The sequence below is a fragment of the Oncorhynchus gorbuscha genome, unplaced genomic scaffold (assembly GCF_021184085.1).
Source record: "Oncorhynchus gorbuscha isolate QuinsamMale2020 ecotype Even-year unplaced genomic scaffold, OgorEven_v1.0 Un_scaffold_2063, whole genome shotgun sequence".
In the NCBI taxonomy this organism is placed as follows: Eukaryota; Metazoa; Chordata; class Actinopteri; order Salmoniformes; family Salmonidae; genus Oncorhynchus; species Oncorhynchus gorbuscha.
Genome location: NW_025746662.1, coordinates 1 through 9,123, shown reverse-complemented (window position 1 = coordinate 9,123; position 9,123 = coordinate 1).

Sequence of the window (9,123 nt, the reverse complement as noted above, 5' to 3'; positions counted from 1 at the left end):
CTGTTTTCTCTCAATTCATATAAAAAATATGTCTGAAACCGTTTTCAAGACAATTATAAATATTGCAGTAGGATGAATATATATATATATATACTGTATCATTTGAAAAGCTGCAGTGCGTTGTGTTGTCACTGGGCTTCTGCTTCTAATAAATTGTATCACATCTGTTTGAGTGTTTCTATTCTGGGGATCTTAACATACACTACAGGTAAGAAGGCCCGTTCTGCCATGCCCATATTGGTATAGTGATTGCAGGCAGACACGTGCTGCCACCTAGTGACACAGCGTTTTCACATTCATACATTATTGCTTTTTAAACAAACACGTGTACTTTTAAGATTTCGATTAGACTGTAATAACATATCAATGACACTAAAAACATCAATTAAACTGTAAGACCATATCAATGCACTCCACACTGCCCTTTCCCACCTGGACAAAGCGTTTTCCTATGTGAGAATGCTGTTCATTGACTACAACTCAGCGTTCAACACCATAGTGCCCTCAAAGCTCATCACTAATGGTCCTGTAGCTCAGTTGGTAGAGCATGGCGCTTGTAACGCCAGGGTAGTGGGTTCGATCCCCTGGACCACCCATACGTAGAATGTATGCACACATGACTGTAAGTCGCTTTGGATAAAAGCGTCTGCTAAATGGCATATATTATTATTATATTACTAAGCTAAGGGCCCTTGGACTAAACACGCCCCCAGGTGGTAGGGTAGGTGACAACACATCCGCCACGCTGATCCTCAACACAGAGGCCCCTCAGGGTGCATGCTCAGTCCCTCCTGTACTCCCTGTTCACTCATGACTGCACTGCCAGGCATGACTCCAACACCATCATTAAGTTTGCTGATGACACAACAGTGCTATGCCTGATCAACGACAACGATGAGACAGCCTATAGGGAGGAGGTCAGAGACCTGGCAGTGTGGTACCAGGACAACAACCTCTCCCTCAATGTGAGCAAGACAAAGGAGATGATTGTGGACTACAGGAAAAGAAGGACCGAGCACGCCCCTATTCTCATTGACAAGGTTGTAGTGGAGCAGGTTGAGAGCTTCAAGTTCCTTGGTGTCCACATCACCAACAAACTAACATGGTCCAAGCACACCAAGACAGTCGTGAAGAGGACACGACAAAACTATTCCCCCTCAGGAGACTGAAAAGATTTGGCATGGGTCCTACAGCTGCACCACCGAGAGCATCCTGACTGGTTGCATCACTGCCTGGTATGGCAACTACTCAGCCTCAAACGCAAGGCACTACAGAGGGTAGTGCGTACGGCCCAGTACATCACTGGGACCCAGCTTCCTGCCATCCAGAACCTCCTCTCTATACCAGGCAATGTCAGAGGAAGGCCCTAACAATTGTCAAAGACTCCAGCCACCCCAGTCATAGACTGTTCTCTCTGCTACCGCATGACAATCAGTACTAGAGCGTCAAGTCTAGGTTCAAGAGGCTCCTAAATAACTGCTACCCCAAAGCCATAAGACTCCTGAACAGCTAATCAAATGGCTACCCAGACTATTTACATTACCTCCCCTCCCCTCTGGCGCTGCTGCTACTCTCTGTTATTATCTATGCATAGTCACCTTAATAACGCTACCTCCATGTACATATTACCTCAATTACCTCGACACCGGTGCCCCTGCACATTGACTCTGTACTGGTACCCCCTGTATATAGCCTCCACATTGACTGTGTACTGGTACCCCCTGTATATAGCCTCCACATTGACTCTGTGCGGTACCCCCTGTATATAGCCTCCACATTGACTGTGTACTGGTACCCCCTGTATATAGCCTCCACATTGACTCTGTGCCGGTACCCCTGTATATAGCCTCCACATTGACTCTGTACCGGTACCCCCTGTATATAGCCTCCACATTGACTGTGTACTGGTACCCCCTGTATATAGCCTCCACATTGACTCTGTACCGGTACCCCCTGTATATAGCCTCCACATTGACTCTGTACCGGTACCCCCTGTATATAGCCTCCACATTGACTGTGTACTGGTACCCCCTGTATATAGCCTCCACATTGACTCTGTGCCGGTACCCCCTGTATATAGCCTCCACATTGACTGTGTACTGGTACCCCCTGTATATAGCCTCCACATTGACTCTGTGCCGGTACCCCCTGTATATAGCCTCCACATTGACTCTGTGCCGGTACCCCCTGTATATAGCCTCCACATTGACTCATTGACTCTGTGCCGGTACCCCCTGTATATAGCCTCCACATTGACTCATTGACTCTGTGCCGGTACCCCCTGTATATAGTCTCCACATTGACTCATTGACTCTGTGCCGGTACCCCCTGTATATAGCCTCCACATTGACTCATTGACTCTGTGCCGGTACCCCCTGTATATAGCCTCCACATTGACTCATTGACTCTGTAATGGTACCCCCTGTATATAGCCTCCACATTGACTCTGTGCCGGTACCCCCTGTATATAGCCTCCACATTGACTCATTGACTCTGTGCCGGTACCCCCACATTGACTCATTGATAATGGTACCCCCTGCCTCCACATTGACTCTGTAATTGACTCTGACTCAACTCTGGGTACCCCCTGTATATAGCCTCCACATTGACTCATTGACTCTGTGCTCTGGTACCCCCTGTATATAGCCTCCACATTGACTCATTGACTCTGTGCCCCTGGTACCCCCTGTATATAGCCTCCACATTGACTCATTGACTCTGTAATGGTACCCCCTGTATATAGCCTCCACATTGACTCATTGACTCTGTAATGGTACCCCCTGTATATAGCCTCCACATTGACTCATTGACTCTGTGCCGGTACCCCCTGTATATAGCCTCCACATTGACTCATTGACTCTGTAATGGTACCCCCTGTATATAGCCTCCACATTGACTCATTGACTCTGTGCCGGTACCCCCTGTATATAGCCTCCACATTGACTCATTGACTCTGTAATGGTACCCCAAGTATATAGCCTCCACATTGACTCATTGACTCTGTAATGGTACCCCCTGTATATAGCCTCCACATTGACTCATTGACTCTGTAATGGTACCCCCTGTATATAGCCTCCACATTGACTCTGTAATGGTACCCCCTGTATATAGCCTCCACATTGACTCATTGACTCTGTAATGGTACCCCCTGTATATAGCCTCCACATTGACTCATTGACTCTGTAATGGTACCCCCTGTATATAGCCTCCACATTGACTCATTGACTCTGTAATGGTACCCCCTGTATATAGCCTCCACATTGACTCATTGACTCTGTAATGGTACCCCCTGTATATAGCCTCCACATTGACTCATTGACTCTGTAATGGTACCCCCTGTATATAGCCTCCACATTGACTCATTGACTCTGTAATGGTACCCCCTGTATATAGCCTCCACATTGACTCATTGACTCTGTAATGGTACCCCCTGTATATAGCCTCCACATTGACTCATTGACTCTGTAATGGTACCCCCTGTATATAGCCTCCACATTGACTCATTGACTCTGTAATGGTACCCCCTGTATACAGCTCCACTATTGTTATTTACTGCTGCTCTTTAATAATTTCTTATTCTTATCTCTTACTTTTTTATATGTATTTTCTTTAAAACTGCATGGTTGGTTAAGGGCTTGTAAGTAAGCATTTCCCTGTAAAGTCTACTACTGTTGTATTTGGTGCATGTGACAAATACATTTAATTTGATCTGAATGACACTAGAAAACATCAATTCAACTGCAGTAACATATGAATTACACTAAACAAACAATCATTCAGGACAAATCTGTCATCTGTCCTCACTACAGGATGGGAGACCAGATGCTGCTGGAAATGGTGTTGGAGGGCCAGTAAGGAGGCATTCTTTCCTCTGGTCCAAAAAAATATCCCAAATTCCCGCCCTCAGGAGACTGATTGGGGACACTGCCCTGTGTAGGGTGCTGTATTTTGGATGGGACGTTAAACGGGTGTCCTGATTCTCTGAGGTCATTAAAGATCCAATGGCACTTATCGTAGGAGTGTTAACCCTGGTGTCCTGGTTAAATTCCCAAGCTGTCCCTCATACCATCACGGTCACTTAATCATCCCCAGCTTACAATTGGCTCATTCATCCCCCTCCTCTCCCCTGTAACTATTCCCCAGGTCGTTGCTGTCAATGAGAACATGTTTTTAGTCAATTTACCTGGTAATGAAAAGGTAAAAGTGGTTAGAGCATTAGGCCAGTAACTGAAAGGTTGCTAGATCAAAACCCTGAGCAGACAAGGTCAAATCTGTCGTGAACTGTTCCTAGGCTGTTCCACTGTTCCTAGGCCGTCATCGTAGTTAAATGAAATATAGGAAGTGATTTCCCCGCAGTAGCTATGGATTGGCACTGAGCTCTCAGGTCTTATCTTTCTCCACTAGAGGGAGTAATTTCCCACCAGTTCCTATGGATTGGCACTCAGCTCTCAGGTCTTATCTTTCTCCACTAGAGGGAGTAATTTCCCACCAGTTCCTATGGATTGGCACTCAGCTCTCAGGTCTTATCTTTCTCCACTAGAGGGAGTAATTTCCCACCAGTTCCTATGGATTGGCACTCAGCTCTCCGGCATAAACAGAAGGCGTTCATCTAGTTTACTGACTAGACATGAGGTCAGAGTTAACGTTACAGATTAAAATAGTCTGATATTATAATTCAGGTTTGAATCAGAAATGCATATAAATAAAGGAGTAAGATGAACACAGCTATTCAGAGAATTGCCATACAGTCCTATGCCACAATTTTGACATGGCAAGTGAGATTTATTTGGTTGAACTCAGTGCTGACCTTCCTTCTAAAATAGCAGTAGGATAATAGTCTGTTCGCATCGAGACTATTGGAGACGTCTAAAAGACCGTCAACTGAACGCCCTGCTTCGTGCATTCCAGGGTAATTCCATTCGGGTCATTAGACTACAGAATATTTGTTAAGGCATCACACCATTCTCAAACTATACGATACATTCTGAACGAAAACACCACAAAGGAACTGCTTTGACTATTGTATGACCAGTAAAATTCGACTGTTTGGAGGACACCCATCCCGTCCATACTGCGGCCACCATCTATCTCCAGCAGGCTCGAGGCTCTGCCCCGGAACGTGTATTCATCCCGCTGTGGTCATCATCCGGGATTGCGCTGCAATAAAACTTTCGTCCATCTGCTTTGACATCTCGGCGACTCCCGCGTTCTCTGCTAAAGCGAAGAACGAGGACATTATTCATTCAATGGCTATTAGGTCTACCTACAGAACGATTATTTATCAGGCTCGTTTGTGTTTTTTTTTTTTTGTTTCATACCGAAACTATGATATGATGACAATTGCATAGGATTAGCTAGATGACAATTCGTTTTCTAATGTTCCCAAAGAGGGAAGCATGATGCTATGAGGTGTTTTGACACATCAAAGTGACGCGTGTGATGTTAGTTGTTTATCAGCAACAGGAATCAGGATATTCGTAATGCAGTTTGTTACGTTTGAAGGCGGTTACATTGAAACAATGTACCATAATGGCATCACGTCTCGTGCCTGGGAAGCGAATTGATGATGGATTGTTGTTACATTGTAGCTACCCGATTGTAATAGTTTACTTCTTTTGCGTGTTATTGGTGAGCTATTTTTCCATTACGTGGAGATGGTGATTATATTTTTCCAGCGTGCCCTTCATCGTCATCATTCGACTCCTGTGTTCCATTTTTGAACTTCTTCGAGGCTGACACGTATGCTACAGTAAGGATTTTATCACAGAATACACAAACATGGGAACTCAGATTACTGGCACTGGAAGAAAAGAATCCCCAACAGGGAGAGACTGACCGCAGAGGACGATGCCCTCAATCAAATCGCTCGAGAGGTAAGTTTTGGGATATGTTTTTCTTTCTTATTTTGGGAGGCAATGCTCGTCATACTGCGCCAAACCTATTCCACGGAGTGCCTTCAATTTAAGCCTATGTTATACATATAGATATTATGTCAACATAAAGACACGAGCATGTCTATCATACATGTAAAGTATAGCCTAGACCAGACGTTCCCGACCTGGGGTAGTATAGGACCCCTGGGGGTACTTGGCCTATCCACAGGGGTATTTAAGAAGACCCTTGAGACTATAACCTTACTGGTAAAATGCACACGAGGGGTACTTCAGGGGTACTCCGGACAGAGCTAAATTTAGTTGGTGGTATAGTAACCGAAAAAGGTTAGGAACCACTAGCCTGGGCTACACTAGGACTATTCAAAAAGCATGCATCAGTTGCTGCAGCCCCACACCCTCCTCAACTGACGAACACAGCGTGGTAATTATTATTCACTGGGGGTAATGGATGTGGCTCGTGCTGCCTCTCCGATGCTGTATGCAAGACATTCCCTAGACTAACAGACAAAGACGCATTATTTGTAAAAGGAAACACGGACATTGTTTGCTTGGCCTACATAAACTGGCATGTGGCTGGACAGTGGATCAAGTGACACAATGAATGGGGGATTGTTGAGGTAAAATTGCTTGATAAAGACAGATGGGGATGACCTTCGTGGCAAGGACACGTTTGCACGTTGAAATGGGTACCAACTGTAATGTCAGACTTCCTAGCTATTGATCCATGTCCTATTCATCTTTCACCTATCATCTATCACCTGTCATCTGGAGGGCGATAAATGATAAGGATGTTAAGCTTGAAAGGGCTAGTAACTGTGACAGCATGGAATTCAAAGGAGGCGATAGACAGATGGGTAAGGGGAGAAAGAGAATGACCACTTGGGAGAGATGAGGATCTGCCACCACCCCGCTGACCAGACGCTCTCGGGGTGTGCGGGAACACGTGGGCGGACAAAGAGAGAGCAGTAGGAGTAGCAGTGTTGTCTGTGGTGATCCATGTTTCCGTCAGGGCCAAGAAGTCGAGGGACTGGAGGGAGGCATGGGCTGAGATGAACTCTGCCTTGTTGACCGCAGATTGGCAGTTCCAGAGGCTACCGGAGACCTGGAACTCCACGTGGGTCGTGCGCGCTGGGACCACCAGAGTAGGGTGGCCGCGGCCACGCGGTGAGGAGCGTTTGTATGGTCTGTGCAGAGAGGAGAGAACAGGGATATCACCTGTCACCTGTCATCTATCACCTATCACCTGTCATCTGTCACCTATCATATATCATCTATCACCTATCACCTGTCATCTATCACCTATCACCTGTCATCTATCATCTATCATATATCATATATCATATATCATCTATTCATCTATCATCTATCATATATCATATATCATATATCATCTATTCATCTATCATCTATTCATCTATCATATATCATATATCATATATCATCTATTCATCTATCATATATCATATATCATATATCATATATAACATATCATATATCATCTATCATCTATTCATCTATCATCTATTCATCTATCATCTATTCATCTATTCATCTATCATCTATCATATATCATATATCATATATCATATATCATATATCATCTATTCATCTATCATCTATTCATCTATCATCTATTCATCTATTCATCTATCATCTATCATCTATCATATATCATATATCATCTATCACCTATCACCTATCATATATCATCTATTCATCTATCACCTATCATCTATTCATCTATCATATATCATCTATTCATCTATCACCTATCATCTATTCATCTATCATATATCATATATCATCTATCACCTATCATCTATCATATATCATCTCTTCATCTATCACCTATCATCTATTCATCTATCATATATCATCTATTTATCTATCACCTATCATCTATTCATCTATCATATATCACCTATCATCTATTCATCTATCATCTATTCATCTATCACCTATCATCTATTCATCTATCATATATCATATATCATCTATCACCTATCACCTATCATATATCATCTATTCATCTATCATATATCATATATCATCTATCACCTATCATCTATTCATCTATCATCTATTCATCTATCACCTATCATCTATTCATCTATCATCTATTCATCTATCACCTATCACCTATCATATATCATCTATCATCTATTCATCTATCATATATCATATATCATCTATCACCTATCATCTATTCATCTATCATCTATTCATCTATCACCTATCACCTATCATATATCATCTATTCATCTATCACCTATCATCTATTCATCTATCATCTATTCATCTACAGAGATCATCTATTCATCTGTCACCTGCTCCTTATACTATTCATCTATTCATCTATCATCTATTCATCTATCACCTATCATCTATTCATCTATCATATCATCTATTCACCTATCATATATCATCTATACCTATCACCTATATATATCATCTATTCATCTATCATCATATTCATCTATCATCTATCATCTATCATCTCATATATCATCTATTCATCTATCACCTATCATCTATTCATCTATCATATATCATCTATTCATCTATCATATATCATCATCTATCATCTATTCATCTATTCATCATATATCACTATCATCTATTCATATATCATTATATTATTATCATATATCATCTATTCATCTATCGGCCTTATTCATCTATTTGATATGTCATCTGTTCATATATCATCTATATCATCTATTCATTTGCCTATCACCTATCATCTATTCATATATCATCTATTCATCTATCACCTATCATCTATTCATCTATCACCTATCACCTATCATCTATTCATCTATCATATATCATCTATTCATCTATCATATATCATCTATTCATCTATCACCTATCACCTATCATCTATTCATATATCATCTATTCATCTATCACCTATCACCTATCATCTATTCATCTATCACCTATCACCTATCATATATCATCTATTCATCTATCACCTATCATCTATTCATCTATCACCTATCACCTATCATATATCATATATCATCTATCACCTATCATATATCATATATCATCTATTCATATATCATCTATTCATCTATCACCTATCATCTATTCATCTATCATATATCATATATCATCTATCACCTATCACCTATCATATATCATCTATTCATCTATCACCTATCACCTATCATCTATTCATCTATTCATCTATCACCTATCATCTATTCATCTATTCACCTAT